The 26,578-nt window shown below is 44.6% G+C and overlaps 1 long non-coding RNA gene across 1 annotated transcript in view; it reads right to left on the bottom strand.

The window, feature by feature from the left end:
• Window positions 1-6,793: 6,793 nt before the first annotated feature.
• Window positions 6,794-26,578, bottom strand: part of LOC141084934 (uncharacterized) — a 167,356-nt gene continuing 147,571 nt past the window's right edge. The window contains exon 3 of the long non-coding RNA XR_012231172.1: window positions 6,794-8,431. This is a non-coding gene — a long non-coding RNA (uncharacterized lncRNA). The remainder of the gene's footprint in view (window positions 8,432-26,578) is intronic.

Below are 26,578 nucleotides of genomic sequence, written 5' to 3'. Positions count from 1 at the left end.
GTACAGGCCATTTATGATTGGGTTCAACCCACTTCTTTGAAGGCTCTCCTGAAGTTTTTGGGTTTTGCTAATTTTTATCGTAAATTTATAGCTAATTTTTCTGGTATTGCTAAACCACTGACTGATTTAACTAAGAAGGGTGCTGATGTGCTGAATTGGTCTTCAGAGGCTGTTTTGGCCTTTCAGGAGCTGAAGCAGAGGTTCACTTCTGCTCCGGTTTTGCGGCAACCTGATGTCTCACTTCCTTTTCAGGTGGAGGTAGACGCTTCAGAGATTGGTGCAGGAGCTGTTTTGTCACAAAAAGATCCGGTAACGTCTAAAATGAATCCCTGTGCCTTCTTTTCCCGAAAGTTCTCCCCATCTGAACGCAACTATGATGTGGGGAATTGGGAATTGTTAGCCATGAAATGGGCATTTGAGGAGTGGAGACATTGGCTGGAGGGAGCTAGAAATCAAGTTGTGGTCCTCACTGACCACAAGAATTTGATTTACCTTGAGTCGGCCAAACGCTTGAATCCTAGACAGGCTAGGTGGGCCTTGTTTTTTACGCGTTTTGATTTTGTGGTCTCCTTTTTTCCAGGCACTAAGAATGTTAAGGCAGACGCCCTTTCTAGGAGTTTCTTTGCTGATTCTCCTATTGTGACCAAGCCTACTACCATCCTAGGTGAGGGGGTAGTTCTTTCTGCCATCTCGCCCAATTTGAGACGTGCTCTGGAAGAATTCCAGGAGGAAAAACCTGAGCGTTGTCCTATGGGAAAATTGTATGTTCCTGACCAGTGGAGGAAGAGAGTGATGTCTGAAGTTCATTGCTTCGCATAGGCTGGTCATCCAGGTATTTTTGGTACCAGAGATTTGGTGAGTTGGTCTTTTTGGTGGCCCGCCTTATCTCGTGATGTCAGGAATTCTGTGCAGTCCTGTGGGACTTGTTCCCGGTCTAAACCCTGTTCTCGCTCTAGTGGGTTGTTGATGCCCTTGCCGGTGCCTAAGAGGCCATGGACTCATATTTCAATGGATTTTATTTCTGATCTTCCTGTCTCTCAGAGAATGACTGTTATCTGGGTGATTTGTGATAGATTCTCTAAGATGGTCCATCTTGTACCACTCCCAAAGTTGCCATCTTCCTCAGATTTGGTACCCTTGTTTTTACAACAGGTGGTTCGTTTGCATGGGATTTCTGAGAACATTGTATCGGACAGAGGAGTTCAGCTTGTTTCCAGATTCTGGAAAGCCTTTTGTTCCAAGCTTCAAATTCAGTTGTCCTTCTCCTCTGCGTTTCACCCTCAGACCAATGGGTAGACGGAGAGAATAAACCAGACTTTGGAGTCCTATTTGAGATGTTTTATATCTGCTGATCAGGATGATTGGGTTTCATTTTTGCCCTTGGCCGAATTCGCTTTAAATAATAGAGCTAGTTCTGCCACCTTGATGTCGCCCTTTTTGTGTAACTTTGGGTTTCATCCTCAATTTTCTTAAGGCAAGTGGAATCTTCAGCCTGCCCAGGTGTTGACACTGTGGTAGAGAGAATGCAGCAGATTTGGGACCAAGTAGTGGATAAGTTGTCTCTCTCCCAGGAAAAGGTCCAGCGGTTTTCTAACCGGCATAGGACCATTGGTCCCCGGTTTAAAGTGGGTGATATGGTTTGGTTGTCATCAAAGAATATCTCTATGAAGGTGGCTTCTCCAAAGTTCAAGCCAAGATTTATTGGACCTTACAAGATTTTGGAGATTCTTAATCCGGTTTCTTTTCGATTGGCTCTTCCTGTTACGTTTAAGATCCATAACATGTTTCAGAAGTCGCTGTTGAAGAGATATGTTGAGCCAGTAGTTCCTATGGCTGCACCTCCTGACCCTGTATTGGTTGAAGGTAGTGTGGAATATGAGGTAGAGAAAATACTGGATTCTCGTCTGGCTAGACGGAGACGCCAGTATTTGGTCAAGTGGAAGGGTTATGGCCAGGAGGACAATTCTTGGGTCTCTGCCTCTGATATTCATGCCGATAGATTGGTTCGTGCTTTTCATCGGGCCCATCCTGATCGGCCCGGTGGCGTGGATGAGGGTTCGGTGACCCCTCCTCAAGGGGGGGTACTGTTGTGAGCTCATTTTCGGGTTTGCCCAGGCGGTGGGGCACTACACCTTAGGAGAAGGTGCAGTACCTCTGTGGCGACTGAGCCTCAGGGGCGCCACATATACATGCAGCTGAACGCCGAGTGCCGGTGGCAGTACCGGGTATTGACAAGCGAGACTCGTCCGAGTTTCTCGCATGTGAGTATGAGCCCTAGCACTTTAGTATTGCATGTTGCGAGCTCATTTTTGGGTTTGCCTCTGGCTTCTGGTGAGGGTTATGGAGCTGGCTGTGCTAACAGAGGAGTAGTGAGTTCTCTATCTGGACTCCCTCTGTTGGTGAAGGGAGGTAATGAAGCTGATCTAAATGGCAGAGACCGGCCACCTGAGGAAGAGGACTGCGATTGGACATCAGGAGTTTCAGATTGGATTTAAGGCAGCCGACTCCCTAGTTTCTTGCTCGTGATTTTTCCTGACTGTGGCTCCTGGTTTCCAGTTTGATTCCTGCCTTCCTAAAGCTAAGTTTTCTCTGCTATTGTTCATATGAGTTTTTGTCTGGTTTACTTAGTTTTTGTGTTCAGCCAGCCCTGGCTGGGACTGGGCTGAATCCCCCATTTTGGCTCTGATCAGTTGATCTCTTTTGCTCTGTCTTCAGAATATACCTGAGTGCTGATATAGTGATTTGAAGTCTAGCGACTTCAGGGCCTTTTTCTATCAGACGTGTTGGACATTCTTTTTGGCAGGGTTTTTTGCGTGATTGCAGACAGCAGCTTTTCTTTCCTGTCCTTTCTAGTTAGCGAGGGCCCCATCGTTTGCTCAGCCTATCTTTCTACCTGTGTCTGTGTTTTCATCTTGTTTCACCGACAATACATGTTGGGGGCTGTCTATTGCTTTGTGGTCTGCTCTGGGGCAGTTTAGATTTTCCCTTTCTTTCTTTAGGCTTATTTAGTTATCCGGCCATGACGAGGCATCTAGGACCACCGTAGGCACGCTCCACGGCTACTGCTGGTTGTTGTGGATAGGATCAGGGGGTCTTCAATCCGCTAGTTACCAACCTCTCCGGTTTTCTGGGCTTAGCTTGCTTTTTGTTTTTTCCTCCTCGGTGACTCATTCATAACAATTGCAGTATGCAGGCTACCACTTTAGTATTGCAGTATCCTGGCTATTAATTTAGTATTGCAGTATCCCAGCTCACACTTTGATATTGCAGTACCCCGGCTATCACTCTAGGATTACAGTTTCCCAGATAATACTTTAGTATTGCAGTATCCTGGTCAACACTATAGTATTACAGTTTTCGAGGTAACGCTATAGTATTGCAGTATCCCGGCTAACATTTTAGTATTGTAGTATCGCGGCTTACACTTCAGTAGTATTGCTGTATCCAGGCTAACACCTTAGTATTGCAGTATCCCAGTTAACTCTTTACTATTGTAGCATCCCAGCTTTCACTTTACTGTTGCAGTATCCCGGCTATCACTTTACTCCTACAGTATCCCAGCTATTACTTTAGTATTGCTGTATCCTGGCTTACACTTTATTATGCAGGATACCAGTTAACACTTTAGTATTGCAGTAGCCCGGCTGTCACTTTGGTATGCAGTAATTAGGCTAACACTTTACTATTGCAGTGTCCCAGCTATCTCTCGAGCATTGCAGTTTCCCGGATAACACTTTAGTTTTGCAGTTTCCTGGATATCACTTTAGTATTGTAGTATTCAGGCCAACACTTTATTATTAACGTATCCCGGCTAACACTTTAGTATTGTAGCATTGTAGTATCCTGGGTAACACTTTACTATTGCAGTATCCCAACTAACACTTTACTATTGCAGTATCCTGGTTATTACTTTACTTTTGCAGTATCCTAGCTATCACTTTACTCTTGCAGTATCCCGGCTAACACTTTAATATTGCAGTATCTTGGCTTACACTTTATTATGCAGTATACCAGCTAATATTTTAGTATTGCAGTGTCCTGTCTGTCACTATAGTATGCAGTATCCCGGCTTCACTTTAGTATTGCAGTTTCCTGGCTATCACTTATGTATTGCAGTATCCTGGCTATCACTTTAGTATTGCAGTATCCCGGCTAACATTTTACTATTGCAATATAGGTTACTGGATTGGTGGCCATTTAGGTCTTTTTTTGGGTGGCCTGGCTGGAGCACAGGCAAACCATTGCTGGAGCGTATGTCAGTCTACTATAGTGGCAGATATGAGGATGAAGGAAGTGTTGAGAGGTTGTACACTGTTATGGCAGCAATGGGCTCCTGTGGCCTTTTCATCCAGGTCACACAGAGTCTGTGTACTTATTTTGGGGTTCCAAGGTAGGCCAAGGGTCAGACATTCCTTAGTCATGAATCTAAACAAAAATGTATCCTATACATATAGCAAATGTCTGCATTGAATGTCCATGCCCTGTATGCAGTAGCATATCTACCAGGGGGCATAGGGGGTGATTGACCCAAGCCCCGTAGTCACAGTGGCCCACCCGGAGCCTTCACCACTCTACATTGTATTGGCGTGCTGTGCTGCACACGTGGATACACTTAACCACTGCGGTAAATCAGGAAGAACTAGTCTCCCTGCACCACCACATCCTGTTCTGTAGTTCACAGATCACTTTAGGTCTGCGGCCTATAGTTGAGCTGGGAGATGCACTGGAGAAGGCGACGTAATCATGTCGGGACTGTGTCTGTTGGCGCAATGACATCACCGCTTTGCTCTGCCCATGCTTTCATCCTGTCTCCCATTGAGCAAACCAGGATCCAAGCTTAGGTGAGTATAAGATGTTGATTTTTTTTTATTTTGTGGGACCGAACTACTGTGGTCTTTTATACAGTGTGGGGGCCTATTGGGGGCCATTTATCAGTGCAGCTAGGGCAAGTGTGAGCTGTCATACAGTGAGGATGGCTGCCAAGGGGCTGTAATGCAGAGTGGGGAGCTACTGGGGGCCATCATGCAGAGTGGAGGTTACTCGGATTTATCAAGCAGTATGGAGGGCTTCCGTGAGCTATCATATAGTGTAGGGTTCTCCCTGAGGCAATAATACAGTGTGGAGGCTACTGGGACCATCATATGGCGTGGGAGTGCCCACCAGGGGGCCATCACACAGAGCGGGGAGCTACTGAGGGCCATCTTGCTGTGTGGTGGGCTATCACACAGCATGAGGTGACTTCTGGTGGCCATTATATCATGTAGTGGGGCTACTGAGGGCCATCTTGCAGTGTGTGGGTTACTGAGGGCCATCATGCAAGGTGTGGGTTACTGAGGCCACCTTGGCACCTTTGCACAATCCCTGACCCACCTGACAATCTCTGTGTCATCTGACATCCCGGACTCTTTGGACAGTCCCTGACATGTCTGCACAGTCCATGCCTATGTGTACATCAGCTTCTTTCCACTCCCCTTGTCCGGTCTCAGTAGGAGAAGGTAGAAGGCTCGCCATCTCAGCTGCACCTAATACTGACCGTAGGCCCCGGATCATCTTGCGGTTGGTTTCCGTTGAAAGTGGTGATTGCTAACATGTTCCTCAGCCTGGAGCCCCTTCCTGCCATAGCCAGTTTATCCCCATGGCTGGCAGACTATCACTATTCACCACTGCATCCTGAATGCACTGAGCCCTAACCATGAAGTTCCTCTCTATATCCCCTGCTCTATGCTGTACTGCTCTGTAGCCCCTTCCAACAGGAAAACCCCTATGCTAACTAAACCTAAGATAATAATTCTATTCCCCATCTCTAATGTGCCCCACTAATCTAACCTCACTATGATCCTATGAAATCCTCTATTCTGTCCCTACACTTCACATAAAACATATCAAATACATCCACACTACAGTACATAAGCAATACCGCAACAATACATTAACATTAGTAAACAACAAGGTACCACACAAAATCATGTGAACAGCGTTCAAAGAAGGGGAGACACGTGATAACCTTGGTCACCTCCTTACACTCCTTCCTTCTATTCCTTCTAAAATATGGTCACCCTCAACCATGGTGGCACCTGTATGCTTAAGAACAGTTAACATTTTGTAAACATTTTCATAGTTAATATAGTCTTTGTCCAACGCTGCCGGTGAATCACCAGTGGCCGCAGTCCCACTTGGCTGGAACACTGGAACATAGAGTTCAAGTTCTTTTAACATGGGTCTGACTGACCCTGATCCCTTTCCTTTTCCTGATCCAGGCATCCAAACACAGGAAGTCCATGAAAAATAAACACAACAAGTCAGCAATACTCCATATGGTCCTGACCAGGCACGCTCCTTTGGTCCTCCTGTTCAGGTGCTCCCCCCTCCCTCCTTAGTAAAGTACAGTCCCTGTAAAACAAGTGTGCTGCTTGTTCATATGCGGGGGCAGTTCAGGGTTAAAACAACAGTAGTTCAAGGGTAAAACCACATAGTACTGCAAGCAGCCACACACACAGTCCATTTGTTTTCCAAGGGTGATTAAGCTCTTCAGGGTTTTAGTCCCGTAATCCAGCAGGGGATGCGCAACCGTGCGCAAAGAAAACTTGGAGGAGGGGGAAACAATAATAATAATAATAATAATCTTTATTTATATAGCGCCAACATATTCCGCAGCGCTTTACAGTTGAACAGTTTCAAACACAACAGTCATAAGTAACAACGTTAACAATACAATAATTAAAGCGAAATAACACGACCCTGCTCGTGGAGCTTACAATCTACAATGAGGTGGGGGGGATAACAAACAAAAGTCCTTCAACTCTGACAGTACTGACCACCACTGATGCCGTCCAGGGCTCCTTGCCATTCCAGAGACACGGAACAGTCTCTCCTTTACTTTAATCCATGCAGCTAGCACAACATGTCCATTTAAAGGGGTTGTCTTCACTCATTTCCATCTTTGTAACTGGAATAGTGGGCCGCATTCTGGCCCTGAATGATAATGAAACTAATGAAAGTGTGGCCCAAAGAACCGCTGGAGGAAGACTCTCCACTGTCCCTCCGACTTCTTTCCTCCACCAGCGGCTGGCTCAGAGAATTTGGAGCTTCCCACTCCCGTGACCTGACTGTGGCCACTGCTGTCTTTAAGGGCGCCTCTGTCCTCTGACCTACTGTGGGGGTAGTGACTGTTGCAGGCGGCCGCACACAATACTGCGCCTCCCGCGCCTGTCTCTCCTCGATGCTGGAGACCACTTTCACCGCCACAGCATACGGTCTCCGAGGCCCCTCTTCTTTAATAAAGGTCACTTGGTCCCATTCTTATAAAGGACCATTGAATGCGATGGACCTGGAGTTGGCATACACCTTGTACCCAGTCTCAGCCTCATGGATGAACCCATACCATCTGGTGGGGTTGAAATATTTGATTAGGCCATGTGTTATCCGGCCAGACATGGTTCCTCCGCTGGTGCACCACAGCTCCTTTAAGATTCGGCACTCCCGCCGTTTCTTCTCAGTTACTCCTGCCACCCACCGGGCCTCCTCTGCCGTGGGAGCCTGGGATTCGTCCAGGTAGATGCCGAGGGGAGATGCAGAAGTTTCTGGGGAAGGTGACGGGGCAGGAATCAGTGTGGGAGCTGAGGTGAGAGTGGATGACGTATTCACCGCGACTGCAGCCGGCTGCAACGGTCCTTCGCTGCGGCCGTGCAAACTCGGAATCACAGCCGTAAAGGTCCCTCTCTCCACGACTTCCAATTTCTCGATCACTTCTTCCGGGTTTAACCTCTCCGCGTCCGCGATGTTCCAGCTCCCGGTAATCTTCCTTTCCGGCTGGCAAAAGAGGAACAAATCATCCAGTTCCGCCGTCCACCAGCCCCTAGGGCACAAGTCTGTCTTTGGCTGGGCTACGGATGCTCCAAGTCCTGCCATCCAATTCCTCTGCAGAACGACATACTCAGTTGCTGCTTCTGAACAGGTATCTTTTTTGGCAATGGCATCTCTCTTCTGGGCACGCCGTCTTGCCCCTTTGGACTGCCCATTCGTGGGTGGAGCTACTTCTGGCTGCTCAACCAGTTCAGCTTCAAACTTCCCCTGTTCCTCAGGGATCTGCTGCAGGGGTCAGGGTTTCTTCTTCATTCAATGCGCCCACTGTTTTCTAGGGCATTTACTTTGCACAAACATTAATATTTTCTATCGTGCAATTTTACCAATTAGATGGCACAAAGGAGACATCATTACTATGTAAGGAGCACAGTGGTGGCATTATTATATGAGGCACTAAGAGGAGAAATAATGTGGACACATGCGGCAGCAGCGGCTCATCATTGGAGTGACAGTAGGGTGAGGCGTTTGTGCAGGATGGGAACAGATGGGGACGGTGCAAGAAATGTGAGAAATCAAATGTGTCTTTGTTGTATTCTCTGCAGGCGAGGCAGGAAGAAGTTATGCTGGTCTGGAAAAGAAGAAAACAGAAAGAACGTCAGCTCTAAGTCACCATCAATAACTGTGCTGTAATCTCCTACATGGTCTGCAGCACTGGTATCTCCCACTATGTGGTCACCATAATCAGGTAATATCAGTGTTAATCTTTGTATAGAGATTTTCAGTAACAGAAGGGTTATCTGCTGAAGTTCCCTTACAGTGCACCCACTATTAGTGTGTACCACTATAGTTGTAATCAGGGCTACTAGTTAGGGGCCCATTCAGATCCACAAAGTCAACTTATCACTGCATCCCTCGACCAGTCGGGCCTTTATGGCAGAGTGGCCTGACGGAACCCTCTCCTCAGTGCCAGACAAATAAAAGCCCGCATAGCGTTTGCCAAAAAACACACGAAGGACTCCGAGACTATGAGAAATAAGATTCTCTCATCTGATGAGACAAAGATAGAACTTTTTGGTGATAATAATAAGCGGTATGTGTGGAGAAAACCAGGCACTGCTCATCACCTGCCCAATACAATCCCAACAGTGAAACATGGTGGTGACAGCATCATGCTATGGAGGTGTTTTTCTGCTGCAGGGACAGGATGACTGATTGCAATTGAAGGAAACATGAATACGACCAAGTACAGAGATATCCTGGATGAAAACCTCTTCCAGAGTGCTCTGGAACTCATACCTGGCCAAAGGTTCACCTTCCAACAAGACAATGACCCTAAGCACACAGCTAAAATAACAAAGGAGTGGCTTTAGAACAACTCTGTGACCATTCATGACTGGCCCAGCCAAAGCCCTGATCTAAACTCAATTGAGCATCTCTGGAGAGACCTGAAAATGGCTGTCCAGCAATGTCCACCATCCAACCTGATGGAACTGGAGAGGATCTACAGAGAAGAATGGCAAAGGATCCCCAAATCCAGGTGTGAAAAACTTGTTGCATCATTCCCAAGAAGACTCATGGCTGTACTAACTCAAAAGGGTGCTTCTACTCAATACTGAGCAAAGGGCCTAAATGCTTATGACCATGTGATATTTCAGATTTTCTTTTTTAATAAATTTGCAAAAATTTCTACATTTATGGTTTTTTCAGTCAAGATGGGGTGCTAAGTGTACATTAATGAGAAAAAAAATTACCTTTTTTGAATTTACCAAATGGCTGCAATGAAACAAAGACTGAAAAATTTAAAGGGGTCTAAATACTTTCCGTACCCACTGTATAAATTATGCACGAACAAGCCCTTTAACTTCTAGTCCTGGGAATAACCCTTTAAGACTTTAAAGAACGCCTCGTTAAAAAGAAATGACTTACAGAGGCACTCTATACAAACCATACAGTATATGCTTTGCTCTGCTTATGTGCTGGGCTCCCGATGTCACAAATCATTCAAGTCATTTTTTGCATCTTTTTTTTTTTGTAAAATGCTAAATTGACTGAAATGTAGTTATAATAATCTGTAAATTGATTGTATTTTATCAGATGTTCATCCAGTGTTGATCTGATGTAAAAAAAAAAAAAAAAAAGTGTGAGACCTCTGCTGTGAACTCTTCAGGTTGTCAAGATCTGTCAATTCCACATTGGTCCAGGGATATAGGAACTGGCTGACTCTAGTCAAGATCCCGAGCGCCTCCCAAACTGGTTCTGCTGCTTTCTCGGCACAGATAGGATGTATCAACAATCTGGATAGACAGGTCTGACCATTTACTTTTTGTAAAAGTGTTGCCAGAAAAATCCAGAATTTAGTATGTATTACATAGCGCAAGCACTGTACATAGGATTTAACTACAGAGGTCATGGAAAAAGCAATTAGAGCCACATTACAAAACTATCAAGAGCAAATAAGAAATCAGAAATTGGATGTCATACTTGTTAACTTTTCAGTTAGTCTTGTGGGAGACTCCAAATTCTTTTTTGTATAACCGTGCCCCTGTTCCACACCCTGTTTGCCCATCCGGTCAACAGGACTGAATCAGAGGAAACATTCAAAGAGAGCTGCTTACTGCGAGATCCATTGATGCTTCTACAGTTCTAAAGAGATTTGACAACTTGTCTTGGAGTTCGGTCTCACATTTTTATGTGAACCTTAGGGAGAGTTGCCATATATACATTTTAGGCCTCTTTCACACATCAGGTTTTCGCCGTCAGGCGCGATCCGGCGGTTTTGACAGAAACCGGATCCGGCGAAATGCAATGCCGGATCCGGTTTCCCCCCCATTGACTTGCATTTGCGCCGGATAGCGCCGGATGGCCATGCGTTTCATCCGGTTTTCGCCGGATCCGGCAATGTGTCGCAATGTGTCGCGATCCGGCGTCTGGAAAAAACGTCTACTGTAACGTTTTTTGTCTCCGGCGAAAAAGCCGGACACGCCGGATCCGGCGCGTCCGGCTTTTTCACACAATGAAAGCCTATGAGCGCCGCAATGCGCCGGATCCGGCGAAAGCCTGATCCGGCGGCCGGATCCGGTTTTTTGGTCTGAGCATGCTCAGTAGCTCTGCCCACAAGACATATATAAAAGCAAGACAGTGGGACCCACAGCCACACCCAACATGCCACCCAAGACAGCAACCAGGCGCAGGAGAAGGCAGGAGACATCTGCAGCAGCACCATCAGCACCACCCCAATTGGAGCAGCATGCTGAACAACGGGAGGGGAGTCCAGCAGCAGATGAGAGACGGTAATTATCAAATCACCCATTCCTCCAAACTAGGGCTATTGAATATCAAGATATTCATTGGCCCTTTGTTTCTCTTTATTCAACAGCCGCCCAATAGATGCAGCAGCAGCAGCAGCAATGGCAGCAGCTGGAACACCACCCACAGGCATGGACTGTGGCCACCAGGAAGACAGCACATCATCTTCTGGGAGCCCTCCCTCGCATCGTCAGCGTTTGACGGTAAGTTTTTATTTCCAAAATCCATCTTCTCTGTAATTTATGTCTATTCATGGCCTTTTATTTCAAAACAGGAATCACAAGATGAAGAGGAGCTCCCAGAAGAAGAAGGAAGGGGTGGACAGACACCTGGAGTGGGCTCACAATTGGTAAGTTTTTTGCATCAAACGCAGAAACACAACATCACACTACACACAACACATAGAAAACAATGTTCTGCAGACCACACACAGCAAACAAATGCCTACATCCAAAGACATAACTTTTTTTGTTTTCTCCTCTAGTCTTCCCAATCTGGTGCTTGGCCAAGAGGTCCTCGCAGTGCCTCCCAGCGTGTAAGTATAAATATTTTTGCTTTGTTTTTTTGCACTTTTTATTTCATTTCTTTTGTGGAGGCTAATTATGTTATTTTTGTCTTTTTCTTTAACAGCCTTCACAGCGTGCTCCCGACTCTGACGTTGAGGATGGAGGGATTGATGTGGACCGCCTCATCGATCTCGTCAGAGAAAGGGAGCCGCTCTGGAATATGGCTGACCGCCGCCACGCTGACCTGATCGTTACCCGACGACTCTGGGAGGAAATCTGTTCGCTCCTTGTGGGCCGCTGGGAGGACCTCGATGTTCGGGCCCAGATTACAGAGCGTAAGTATATACAGTACCGGTTGCTTGATTTAAACCAGTGTTTCCCGAACTCCAGTCCTCGTGGTCCCCACGGATCATGTGTTCAGGATTTCTATTTACTATGGAAATCCTGAAAACATGACCCCTGGGGACCATGAGGACTGGAGTTTGGGAAACACTGATGTTGTATACTAACCACTCCTTTCTCGTTTCAGGGAACAGAATTGTGAATCGGTGGCGGTCTGTGAGGGATCGTTTCAAGAAGGAGTTCAATAAAGAGATGCGGGCCCCGAGTGGATCTGGAGGACGCAGGAGCAAGTACAAGTACGCAGAAGCCCTGTCGTTCCTCCGGGAAACAATGGTCACCAGAAGGTAAATATTACACACCACATGTGAAAAAAAATGTTAGATGTAACATTTTTTTTCAGCCAGGGCCATACCATGTCAGTATTTTAATTGTTTTTTTTTCTCTTTATTCCACAGCACGGTGAGCAGCACTCGGGAGCCGGCATGATTGGACCCTTCTGAGGCGATCCCTGAGGAGACCGGCACCGAGGGACACTTCGACCGCCCCGGTACATCTGCACCTTCCCAGCCTTCCCACACATTCGACCCATCTGTCCCATCCACCAGCACAGGAGCATCGTGGACGCCTACATTACATGAAGCTGCTGGTGAGGAGATCGCTTTCCCTTTACCCCACCCTTCTGCCCCTGCCACCTCTAGTACACCTGCGGGTACTGGGCGGCAGCGGCAGAGGGGTCAGGAAAAGACTTATGCGCCAGAGTTCTTGCATCTGAATGCATCTTTCCAGAACTGTCTAAAAGTCTTGTCAGAGCAAATCTCCGCAGGCTATCAGCAGATCAACTCCAGCATTCTGGAGGTGAAGACACTTCTGCAAACCATGCATTCAGAAGCAAGATCTTCGCCAAACCACACCTTTTTCAGGTCTGTTGTGGAGCGCATGGAAACGCTCTCTCCTGCCCAGCAGATGCATGTAATGCATTCATGCCACGCTGCTCTCCAGCAAGTTACCTCCCAACCTCCTCCTCCTCCCACCACAGTAGTTCCTCCACCTGCACCCCCTCCAGCCACTTTCCATCCTCCCCCTCCTATTACATCTACACCCCCTCCAGCCACTTTCCATCCTCCCCCTCCTATTACATCTACACCCCCTCCAGCCACTTTCCATCCTCCCCCTCCTATTACATCTACACCCCCTCCAGCCACTTTCCATCCTCCCCCTCCTATTACATACCATCCACCTCCAGCCACTTTCCATCCTCCCCCTCCTATTACATACCATCCACCTCCCCAGCACCATCCACCTCCCCAGCACCATCCACCTCCCCAGCACCATCCACCTCCCCAGCACCAGCAACCTCCCCAGCACCAGCAACCTCACCAGTACCAGCAACCTCACCAGTACCAGCAACCTCCACAGTACCTGCAAACTCCCCAGTACCAGCAACCTCCCCAGTACCAGACATCTCCCCACTTCCAGCAACCTGCCCCGTACCAGACATCTCCCCACTTCCAGCAACCTGCCCCGTACCAGACATCTCCCCACTTCCAGCAACCTGCCCCGTACCAGACATCTCCCCACTTCCAGCAACCTGCCCCGTACCAAACTCCTTCCCCATACAACTTGCCATCAACATCATCTGCTCCTACAGTCCCTGCCCAACCCTCCACTCCACCACACACCACCTCTTCTGCTTCCCACATGTCCACCCATTCTGTAGTTTTTTCCACACCTTCACCTCTAACTGTTCCTTCCCCACCACGATCCCAGTCCTCTCTCCACACTCCCAGTGTCGAAGTGTCCCGCAGCCCCTACAGCAGTATTTCCACCACACACTACACCGAATTATAATGTGTGTATTTAAATAAAAATGACCAGTTTTATGGTTTCAGTTTTATAGTTTCAAATTTTTATTAAACATGTTTATTAAAATTTTAAAAAAGTTTACTAAAAAAAACATTTTTCAATAAAAGTTAAATTATTTTACACTGGTTGTCTGTCATTTCTTTCTGCGGCGAAAAAGGTTAAATACAGGGTATTTAAAAGGTGAAATGGTATTCAAAACTAGGTATATAACTGTGGGTAAATTTTAGCTTTTTGCCACAGTTGTGTTCCTGGTTGTGTTTGAAGCAAAGTATTTCACCTAAAAAGTTGTGTTTATTGTTGGTGATTTCCTAACAATGTACACAACTTTTGTTAAAAGGTGAAATACTTTGCATAAAACACAACCAGGTACACACCTGTGGCCTAAAGCTAAAAATAGAGACCATGACAAGATAGCCAACTTTGGTTGGCAAAGGTATATACTGTTGGTACAGAAGGTACACAAGTTTGGTTAGGGCACAAATCTTTCACACTCTGTCATCCTGCCAGTGTACTCTGCCTTGAGGTGACATAAAGTATAGTGCAAAATTGTCCCTCATTACTGAAACCGTCACAGAACTTCTAGTGGTAATGTCATGGTAATCTTGCAAGGTGGTTTCTTCAGAGGTGTCCTCAATGGAAATGGGTTCCTTGCAGATAACAAAATTGTGGAGTACCACGCACGCTTTGATCACCTCGTCCACAGTTTCTGTCTTGAGGTTGATCGCAGTCAATAGGACCCGCCATTTGGCTGTCAGAATACCAAAGGTACATTCAACCATTCTTCTTGCTCTTGTGAGGCGGTAATTAAAAATGCGTTTTGGTCTTGTCAATCCTCTGCTAGAGTACGGTTTCAAAAGGTGTTCTGACAGCTGAAAGGCTTCATCCCCTACACAGACAAATGGCATAGGTGGACCAGATGTTTGCGGCAGCGGTCTAGGTGGTGGGAACTGGAAGGTGTTTCCATACAGTTTACCCCCCATGGCAGACAGTTTGAAAACTTGAGAGTCATTGGAGCGGCCATAGGCCCCAATATCAACCGCAATAAATTTGTATTCCGCGTCAGCGATGGCCATGAGGACAATTGAAAAATATTTCTTGTAATTGAAATATTCCGATCCCGATCCAGCTGGCTTTACAATGCGGATATGTTTCCCGTCCACAGCGCCCAAGCAGTTTGGAAACTGACATATCTGTTGAAACTTGTCAGCAATTTCAATCCACCTCTCTGTTGTGGGCTCTGGTAAAAACTCTTCAGCTAAGGAGTCCCACAGTGCACGGCATGTGTACTTCACAATTCCAGATATGGTGGAAATCCCGAGTCTGTACTAGAAATGCAGTGACGAAAGGGATTCTCCAGTTGCAAGAAATCTGTGGGGAATTAACAAACAATAAATTAGTTTTAAATCACAGCATTACATACCAAAACTGACACTTGGAGATACAAATTACCACCAACAAGATTGCAGTGAAAGTGTGCTCTGATGCGATCATATCCAATAAATGTGGCTTACCTTAAAGTCACCATCAGACGCTCTGCGGGTGAAACTGAGAAGCGGCAATAGGTGTCCGCTTTTCTTATGAGGTGTGCAATGCGCTCCACCAAGTAATCAAAATTCTCCATTTTCATCCTAACATATCCAAAAAATGTATCCGGGTTTCGTCGAAGGTCCATGCATAGTGTAGAATAGACCCCACGCGTCATTCTCTTGGCTGTGATGGGGTGGATCCACAAACGTCGTCTACGATGCCTGATGCGCTGCTGTCTCGCTCTCTCCTTCTCCAGAACAATCACCCTCAAACGATTTGCCTCCGCTGTAAAATCCGCCAAATTCTTCAAAATATTTCCAATGACAACATCCATCTTCGCCAGTACTTGCTCTTCTCTCCAACCTGCACTTTCTCCTCTACAACCTGTCAAAGAAGGGCTGTAGGAACATGCTATATATAGTTTTCCAGTAGCCAATCCCGTTCGGAAGGCCACAAGGGTCAATTTTAAAAACCGGATCCGGCGTAATCCGGCGAAAAACGGATCCGGTTTTGTCTGTCAAGAAAAAGACGGATCCGGCAGAAAACCGGATCCGTCACATCAGGTTTTACTAAACATTTGCCGGATCCGGCGTTCCGGCACGACGCCGGATCGCGCCTGACGCCGAAAACCTGATGTGTGAAAGTAGCCTTAAATGGTTATCCCTTACATTGGAAAGTATTAATCACACAAGATAGGGGATATCTTGCTGATCAGTGAGGTTCCGACCACTATGATCTCCATCAGGAGAAAGAACGTGGCTGTGAAATGCCATGGTGGGAATGGAGATGTGGCCGCATATGCTCTCCTCCACTCCAAACATTGGCTATGATGATGGGCAAGTATATTGCTTAAATTCCTTGATAATCTCTCAAGCAATGCATAAAGGTGCCATCTCCCTGGTGGCCTGAAGTACAAGACACAGAAGTGGAAACATCAAGACTGGACCATAAAATATCTGGAGATCGATTGTTCAAAGGTTTTATAAACTAATGATATGAGAGTGATTCTGTATGGACCAGATGGATAGGCCCATGGCTGGATCAGTAACAGGCAAAAACCTCAACTTCTACTCAGACACCAGCACGGTGGAGGTGTGCACTGGTTTTTTTGGGTTCAAGATGGACATAAAATCAACTCCCAAACTTACTGCCAGAGTTTAGAAGACACTTTCTTCAAGCAGTGGTACAGGAAAAAAGTGTTTCAAGAAAATCATGATTTTTCTGCAGGACAATGCACCATCGCAGCATTGAAGTCTCAACCATCAATTGATTGCAGCAAGTCACCGCTGTAGTCAATAGCTGTCTGTAGCGGTGACGTGTCCCTGAGTCAGGACATCACTGCTGCAGTATTAAGTAGAATCTGGTGGGGAATTGGCAGCGACAGAATGAGAGTGTCAGAACATCAGTGAGCCAGGTTAAATTACTTTATTTATTGATTTAGTTTTTGAGGCAAAATTTTTTATCGAACCTCTTTTAAATTATTCCACCTTATGTGACTCTATAAGCACTAAGTTTCTGTTCGACTTTATTTGCAGTTGAATTAGTATAGTTTAATTCTTTTAGTCTTAATCTGACCTGTGACTGTCATTCTTTAAAGGGAAAAACCATATGACCCCACCCGATATTGGCTTCTCTAGTGACAGTTCCTTTGGGCTTTTTTCAAAATGCAAGTTATTTTTATGGAGGTCACACAACGACACCCTTCACTTACATGAAAAAGTCAACAAATGAACACATTGCCGAAATAGATCCTTTCATCCAAATGAACTCTCTAAGGTACGGTCAGCCTAATAGATGGAATTTAATTTGAACACTGACTATTTGGGTTGAAAGATATGGCATGATTTCACAGAACTTTGGTGCTGTAAAATGGTTGTAGCAAGGGCTATGGGGCTGCAAAAGGAAGCAAAATGGAGGTATGAGCAGGGCAATTGCCCTGCAAAAAATGTGGATAGAGAAATTACTTAGAATAACATAGAATAAAAAAAATATAAAAAATAATAATCTTGAACCAGTAGGCAGAGGTTCAAGTGGAAGAGTGGAGCAATGCCTTGCGTGTGTAGTTTGCTGTACTTGTTAGTAAATAAATGAATGAGAAAATGATGTGGGGTCTTCCTTATTTTTAATAACCATCCAAGGGAACGCAGATAGCTGTGAGCTGGTTTTATTATGCTGGGTAAGGGCCAACATCCATGGACCTTCCCAGCCTATTAATATCAGCCCCCAGTCTGTCTGCTTTGCATTTGCTAGTCATTAAAAAAGGGGGAATCCTAAAAAATTGATGTGGGGTACTCACTATTTTTAATAATCAGCTAAGGCAAAGCAAACTACTGGGGACTATTAGTAGACTGGGATATTGGCCCTTTCCAGATGAATAGGAAAAGCCCTCAGCTACCCCAGAAATGGAGCATCCATTAGATGCACCAATTCTGGCGCTTAGCCTCGGCTCTTCCCAATTGTCCTGGTGTGGTCTGTGTGTTTTTAATTTTAAATATGGGGTTACAAATAGGGGTGTCTGAATTAGACGCCTCTCCATCGCTAACCCCATGGGCTTGATGCCAGCTGACATTACACAGCTGACACCAATCCCAAAAACTATTACCCCAAGTTCCACCACACCAAAGCAAGAAAAGCTGAGGCCAAGCACCTGAATTGATGCATCTAATGGAAGATAGATTGCAATATTACTGATAAAATATGCGGGGTGTTTGTAAGGGGATGGCTGAATGGGAAGTCTGCAAAGGGCAGCTTTAACCACGAGCTGCGGAGAAAGTGGTGATCTCAGGGAATGGGGGTGTCATTCTGGCAACTTCTTTTTAACTACCTTACTTGCAGACTTTTTGCAATTTCTTGTAGTGTTAAGCACCTACAGTACACGTACAGAAAAAGATTTGAAAAATGCATTTTGAGGACCAGAGTCAAATAATTAACAGATTTGATATACTAAATTATCCCAGCAGTCCTTTTTGACTATTAAAATAACTCAGTTATATTCTACAACCAGTTGGCCAACCTGTTTTTAAACTACAGGAAAAAATAGAAATCTCTCAGCAATTTCTTCCTGCTAATTCTGCCTTCTCCTTTTCAAAACTGGTCTGTGCAGTCAGAGTAGTGGGTATAACATTGTATAGCAAATGCGCACAGGGTTCACTAAAGATGTTTCTGGGTGGAAAGACTTTAGTTGATGGAGACAGAGAAGCACACAAAAACAAGTGACAGGGTACAAAATGGCTGGAGACAGAGAAGCACATGCAAAAGTGTGAGGGTACAAACTGGCCTGTGCAAAGGTTAGTGGCCAATTTATTAATATCAATATCTTGGTGGGTCAGAATGACATTTAGAAATTTGGACATATATATCATTATCTTAGAGGAACAAATCCTCATGCCCAAAGAGGAGTAAGAAGCCAAAGCATAATACTGCATATATATTGTTATCTTCACTGCACATTCCAACCACAAATTCTTAAAGCTTCTCTTAAAAATTGAGAGTCCTCAGTGGTTGATACCTTTTTAATGGCTAATTGAAAAGAAGGTAAACAAATTGCAAACTTTTGAAACTGCTCAGGTCTCTTCATCAGGCAAGGAATAACACAAAACCTGAAGAGTCATATACAGTCATATGTAAAAGTTTGGGCACCCCTATTAATGTTAACCTTTTTTCTTTATAACAATTTTGGTTTTTGCAACAGCTATTTCAGTTTCATATATCTAATAACTGATGGACTCAGTTATATTTCTGGATTCAAATGAGGTTTATTGTACTAACAGAAAATGTGCAATCTGCATTTTAACAAAATTTGACCGGTGCAAAAGTATGGGCACCTCAACATAAAAGTGACATTAATATTTCGTAGATCCTCCTTTTGCAAAAATAACAGCCTCTAGTCGCTTCCTGTAGCTATTAATGAGTTCCTGGATCCTGGATGAAGGTATTTGTGACCATTCCTGTTTACAAAACAATTCCAGTTCAGTTTGATGGTCGCCGAGCATGGACAGCCCGCTTCAAATCATCCCATAATGATATTCAGGTCTGGGGACTGGGATGGCCATTCCAGAACATTGTAATTGTTCCTCTGCATGAATGCCTGAGTAGATTTGGAGCGGTGTTTTGGATCATTGTCTTGCTGAAATATCCATCCCCTGCGTAACTTCAACTTCGTCACTGATTCTTGCACATTATTGTCAAGAATCTGCTGATACTGAGTTGAATCCATGCGACCCTCAACTTTAACAAGATTCCCGGTGCCGGCATTGGCCACACAGCCCCAAAGCATGATGGAACCTCCACCAAATTTTACTGTGGGTAGCAAGTGTTTTTCTTGGAATGCTGTGTTTTTTAGCCTCCATGCATAACGCCTTTTTGTATGACCAAACAACTCAATCTTTGTTTCATCAGTCCACAGGACCTTCTTCCAAAATGTAACTGGCTTGTCCAAATGTGCTTTTGCATACCTCAGGCGACTCTGTTTGTGGCGTGCTTGCAGAAACGGCTTCTTTCGCATCACTCTCCCATACAGCTTCTCCTTGTGCAAAGTGCGCTGTATTGTTGACCGATGCACAGTGACACCATCTGCAGCAAGATGATGCTGCAGGTCTTTGGAGGTGGTCTGTGGATTGTCCTTGACTGTTCTCACCATTCTTCTTCTCTGCCTTTCTGATATTTTTCTTGGCCTGCCACTTCTGGGCTTAACAAGAACTGTACCTGTGTTCTTCCATTTCCTTACTATGTTCCTCACAGTGGAAACTGACAGGTTAAATCTCTGAGACAACTTTTTGTATCCTTCCCCTGAAAAGCTATGTTGAATAATCTTTGTTTTCAGATAATTTGAGAGTTGTTTTGAGGAGCCCATGATGCCACTCTTCATAGGAGAATCAAATAGGAGAACTACTTGCAAGTGGCCACCTTAAATACCTTTTCTCATGATTTGATACACCTGGCTATGAAGTTCAAAGCTCAATGAGGTTACAAAACCAATTTAGTGCTTCAGGAAGTCAGTAAAAAGTAGTTAGGAGTGTTCAAATCAAGAAAATGATAAGGGTGCCCATACTTTTGCACCGGTCACATTTTGTTTAAATGCAGATTGCACATTTTCTGTTAGTACAATAAACCTCATTTGAATCCAGAAATCTAACTGAGTCCATCAGTTATTAGATATATGAAACTGAAATAGCTGTTGCAAAAACCTAAATTGTTATAAAGAAAAAAGGTTAACATTAATAGGGGTGCCCAAACTTTTACATATGACTGTATTTATGCACAAAAGGACTCAGGAATAAATCAATAGATAAGACACGTTATTTGCAATTTGTTACCTTTTTAATAGCTAACTGAAAAGATGGTATCAACCACTGAGGACTCTCAAATTTTTATATTTTTCTATCTACTGGCTAATATTTTTATAAACATATACAGTATATATATATTTCTCATAAATCTTTTCTTGTAAGCTCACATGGCGAGAGAGAGAGATTTTTTTCGGCGCTTCCAGAACGGGATTTAGGGTTAATATTCGGCAGGGAAAATCTGGCGGGCATGCGCACTGTAAAATGGCAGACCGTCGGTGAAAAAAAACGTTGCATCGTCTGTCTCTTCCGCCTGGGAGACGCTAAAATTTTCACGGATCCGTCAAAAAACGGATCTGACGGACGACCATCAGTCAAAATCCGCCGCTGATGCAAGTCTATGGGGGAAATAAACGGATCCGCCAAAAAATGGGCGGATCCGTTTTTTTCTAAAAGTGGAGGATTTTGATTGATTACAACAAATGGAAATGTGAAACAGGCCTAACCCAGATACAAGTACCTGTGTGGTTCCTCATTCTCTCCACCCCGAATTCCAGATTGGCTCCAACCTGATTGAACAACCTAATTAAACCTGGCATTGCACTTCCTTCCTTGCTAGATTTTTAGGGTGTGTGCACACACTGCGGATTCTGCTGCGGATCCGCAGCGGTTTTGGCCCGGCAGATCCGCAGCAGTTTCTGCTGCGTTGTACAAGTACCGTTAAAATCAATGAAAAACAAAAAACGCTGTGCACATGCTATGGATTTTTCCGCGCGGATTTGCTGCGGTTTCAAAACCACAGCATATCAATTCTTTGTGGGTATTCCACAGCGGTTTTACACCTGTTCCATTGTACAGGTGTCAAACTGCAGGGCAAAACCGCAGGCTAATCCGCAGATAAACCGCAGCACAATCCGCAACGTGTGCACTTACCCTTAAGCTACCAGCCTTTAATAAAGCTTTATTTCACCTGTTCTTTCATTACAATATTATACTGCTGCTCCGTTTACCAACTCTTTGGCTATTCATGCCTACACTACTTGCTGATCCTTTAACCCCTTCATGACCAGAGGTATTTTCAGTTTAGCGTTTTCGTTTTTTGCCCCCCCTTTCTTTTCAGAGCCATAACTTTTTTATTTTTATGTCATTATGGCCGTGTTAGTGCTTGTTTTTTGCAAGACGAGTTGTACTTTTGAACAACACCATTGGTTTTACCATGTCTTGTACTAGAAAACGGGAAAAAAAAATCCAAGTGTGGTGAAATTGCAAAGAAAGTGCAAGCCCACACTTTTTTGTTTGCCTTTTTTACCAGGTTAACTAAATGCTAAAACTGACCTGCCATTATGATTCTCCAGGTCATTACGAGTTAATAAACATGTTTAGGTTCTTTTTTATCTAAGTGGTGAAAAAAATTCCAAACTTTGTAAAAAAAAAAAAAAAAAAAAAATGCGCCATGTTCAGTAGTGTCTCCACTTTTTGTGATCTCAGGTTGGATGAGAGCTTATTTCTTGCGTGCCGAGCTGACATGTTAATGACACCATTTTGGTGGAGATACGTTATTTTGATTGCCCGTTATTGTATTTTAATACAATGTCGTGACGATCAAAAAAGTAATTCTGGTATTTTTACTTTTTTTTCTGGCTACGCCGTATAACGATCAGGGTGAGCCTTTTTTTATTGATAAATTGGGTGATTCTGAATGCGTCAATACCAAATATATGTAGGTTTGATTTTTTTATTGTTTATTTTGATGGGGCGAAAGGGGGGTGATTTGAACTTTTATATTTTTTTATATTTTTAAAAACTTTTTTTTTACTTTTGGCATGCTTCAGTAGCCTCCATGGGAGACTAGAAACTGCCATAGCCTGATCGGATCTGCTACGTACAGGCGATGATCAGATCACCTCTATGTAGTAGAATCACTCACATGCTATGAGCACCCACCACCGGGTGGCGCTCACAACAAGCTTGCAGTGACAACCATAGAGGTCTCCAGGAGACCTCTGGTTGTCATGCCAATGAACCGGTGACCCGCGATCGCGTAACAGTGGTTACTGGTGGGCCGGCTGTGCGAGTTAAATGCCCCTGTCAGCGTTTGACATAGGCATTTAATGGATTAATAGCCGCGGGTGGATTGCTATTCCGGCCACATGTCAGCTGTTCTAAATAGCTGACATGTCCCAGGTAAGATGTGGGCTCACCGCCAGAGCCCACATCAAAGGAAGTGAGTCCGACATCGGCGTACTATTACGTCTGACGTTGGAAAGGGTTTAATCTACATTGCTGCTCCTGTGTACTGAACCCTTGGCTATTCCTTACTATGCTACCTGCTGGTGTTGCTCCTAGTGGTTGCAATGCCACTACTCCACCCCAGGTTAGTCTACTGTATAACACTGTGCTACTTTGACTCAGTTTAGACTTCATTTCTTGTCTGGTTGTAGTAATGGCAGGTACGCGGGATGCAGTGACGAGACGGGAGACGGGATGAACTTTAAGATGTAACATTTATATAAATATAGATGGCTATAGGGGCTATCTCGAGCAACCAAACAAGCTAACAGCAGTTATCCTCGCAGGGATCAAAACAAGAATACACTGGTGACACAAACACGACAAACCCGGCAAAGTCCGGTCACTATATGGCCGCGGTATGGCTGACTACGGGTCAGAATGTTAACTACAACATGTCACTTATCCTCTCCGACGTCCAGCAGAGCGTTGGTCGATGATGCTTCGGCGTATCAGCCGCTGGGCCCAGCCGACGAGGATTTGACGGAGACTTCAGGCGTTCCTACGCCCCTGTGAAGTGGGGGCACAGCAGACCCCTGAAGAGTTCCTCTGCACTGCACCTCCCGGCGGTCCGGACGGCATAGGGCCGGAGCCGAGCTGCGGGGGCCGCAGGCGGCAGCAGACAGGCCGCAACTGCGGGCTGGAGTGGAGCGGAGGCAGCGGACGGGCCACACCCGCGGGCTGGAGTCGGGCGGCGGCTGCCGCTGACGGGAGCAGTCGGGCTGCACCCATGGGGTGGAGTTGGGCTGTGGCGGCCGCAGGCGGCCGCAGACAGGCCGCACCCGCGGGGCGAAGCCGAGCAGTGTCTCTCCATTGGATGGATCGGTGCCATATCCCTTGTGTAAGCGGTGAGTCTCCCTTCAGTCTCTCCCGTCGCTGCTCTGCTCTCCTTGCTATGGTCCTGGCTCTCGCTCTGGCTCTCTGGCGCCCTTTAGCTTCCTTGCTTCTCCTCTCCTGCTGCGTTGACTGACTCCTGCTGGCGTCCTCAGCCCCTTTTATAGTAGCTCCTCCCCCAACCTTTCTAGAAGTCTCTGCGGTCCATCCCCCAATTGTGTCCCCGGAAACAGTCTCCCTAGGAACCTTGGTGACGGCCCCCTTGGTTCCAGCCCGGATACACAGCAGGGAGTCCTCCTCCCACATGGTAATGCTGTAAGAAGCCCAAGTAATAACATATACTAGACATTGGATGAAAATGCCCATTTAAAACTTTGGCTCAGATACTGACTGGTTAGAGAAGATCATCTCATTGTGACTATTGCATCATTTCCCTTTTCACCTATTGATTGAGGGTCCAATGTTTCTTTTTGTCTCAATGTATTTTTTTTTCATAGGTTTGCTACATCTGTGGACACCAGTACAAATACATGAAATGACTGAAGGATTTCTCTATATATGAAATCTTGGTCACTTCAGATGTAACTTGAATCACTTAGTAACAATAACAGAAGACTCTGCCCTAAGGCAGTCAAATTCTCAAAGACGTAACAACTTTTCTGCTATGGACCAGTTAATTCTGCCACCACTAGGTCTTATAGATGCACAATTTCTAGGTATTCAACATAACATTCTGTAAATTCCTTGAAAAGATTTTTCCATATTACTTTTGCATCATGAAAAACAATGGTCATGAACCAATTCATGAAAAATGTTCACACCAGAAATACAGCAAAAATAAAACACTTTGGAAAGTCTCAATTTTTACACAATACAAGGTTGCGCAAACATGTTGCCACTTTTGGCTGTTCTCGGTCAGCTTTGACAAACTCATAGGCAGAGCTGGAGCAAGACAGGGCCGTGACAGGGCGTGAAGACATCCACTCTTCTAATTCATGGTTAGTTGTGTCATACCGTACCTGACTAGAGTAGGAATTGTGGTGAGGCGCATAGTGGTGGTTGATTAACCCCTTTACATCATATTTTGTGTCCCTGATGTTGATACGGATTCCCACGCCGAGCTCGGATCTTTTCCGGCAGATGTAGTTTGAATTATTTAAAAAATTTTAAATGAAAAAATATAAAAAAGTAAAATTTCAAATCACCCTTTTCTCTGTTAAAAATGGAGCAATTTAAAATGAACATACTTAGTTTTGCTGCATTTGTAAAAGTCTGATCAAAGTATAAAATCAATCCAATCTGTAAACGGCATAATGAGAAAAAAAGTCAAAACAACAGAAAAACACCAATAAAAACAAACAGCCCCATATCTCGAAAATGGAAAGTTTTACATTTCATAAAAAATGTTGACACAAGCAATTTTTTTTTCTTTACAAATTACGAATTTCTTTTCACCATTTAAAAAACAAAAAACAATCCTATGCACGTTTGGTGTCTGCATAATCATACTAACCTGGAAAATGAAATTGCTAGATCAGTTTTACTGTATAGTGAACACAGGAAAAAAAAATTGTGAAATTGTGCTTTTTTGCCATTTCAACAAATTTGGAATTTATTTTAACACTTTCCAGTGCATCACATGATAAAATGAATGAGTTCAGACAAAAGTACAGGTTGTCCTACAAAAAACAAACCATCATACGCATATGTGAATGGAAGTTCACGGCTCAAGGAAGAAGGGGAGAAGACAATGAAAAACGAAATAATGAAAAATTGCCCAGTTGTGAAGGGTCCATTTCTTGGTGTTTTCAATGTTGAGAAACACAGGCAGATACTTATCCATAATGCAAAACCATAATGGTGGCGGCTGGTTCCAAAACATACAGCCAATGTCATTAACCCTTTAACCCCTTTAGGACATTGGGCATAATAGTACGCCGATGTCAGACACCCTCCCTTTGATGTCGGCTCCAGCGGTGTCAGGTGTTTTGAACAACTGACATGTGCCTCTAGCAGACTCGGGGGGAATCGCGATCCTCCCACGGCTATTAATCCGTTAAATGCCACTGTCAGACTCTGACAGCGGCATTTAACACGCGCTTCCAGAAAGCAAGCCAGAAATCTGCCCATCGGAGACCCTCGTCATATGATCGCGGGTCGGCATGACAACCAGAGGTCTCCTCCAAACCTCTATGGTTGTCACTTCCGCCTTGCTATGAGCGCCACCTGGTGGTCGGTGCTCATAACAAGTGAGTAATTCTGCTACATACATGCTACATGATCATTGTATGCAGCAGTTCTGATTGGGTTATGGCAGCTTCTAGACTATTGAAGCATGCAAAAAGTAAAAAAAAAAAAGTTGTTAAAAGTTCAAATCACCCCCCTTTTGCTCCATTCAAAATAAAACAATGAAAAAAACAAACATACATATATTTGGTATCGCCGCGTTCAGAATCGCCAGATCTATCAATAAAAGAAGGATTAACCTGATCGCTAAACAGCATAGTGAGAAAAAAAGTCAAAACGCCAGAATAATGATTTTTTGGTTGACAAAATATCATATCTGCACCAAAATGGCATTGTTGTACAAAAAATTAGTCCTCACCCAACCCGAGATCATGAAAAATGGAGATGCTACAGGTATCGAAAAATGGCCAAATTCTTTTTTTTTTTTGCAAGAAAGTTTGGAATTTTTTTCACCACTTAGATAAAAAGAACCTGAGCATGTTTGGTGTCTATGAACTTGGAATGACCTGGACAATCATAATGGCAGGTCAGATTTAGCATTTAGAGAGCATATTTAAAAAGCAAAACAAAAACAAC

This window comes from Dendrobates tinctorius, unplaced genomic scaffold (genome assembly GCF_039654945.1).
Source record: "Dendrobates tinctorius isolate UK_male_01 unplaced genomic scaffold, ASM3965494v1 ptg000028l, whole genome shotgun sequence".
Taxonomy (NCBI): Eukaryota; Metazoa; Chordata; class Amphibia; order Anura; family Dendrobatidae; genus Dendrobates; species Dendrobates tinctorius.
This window is presented reverse-complemented; position numbering and strand designations above follow the sequence as displayed.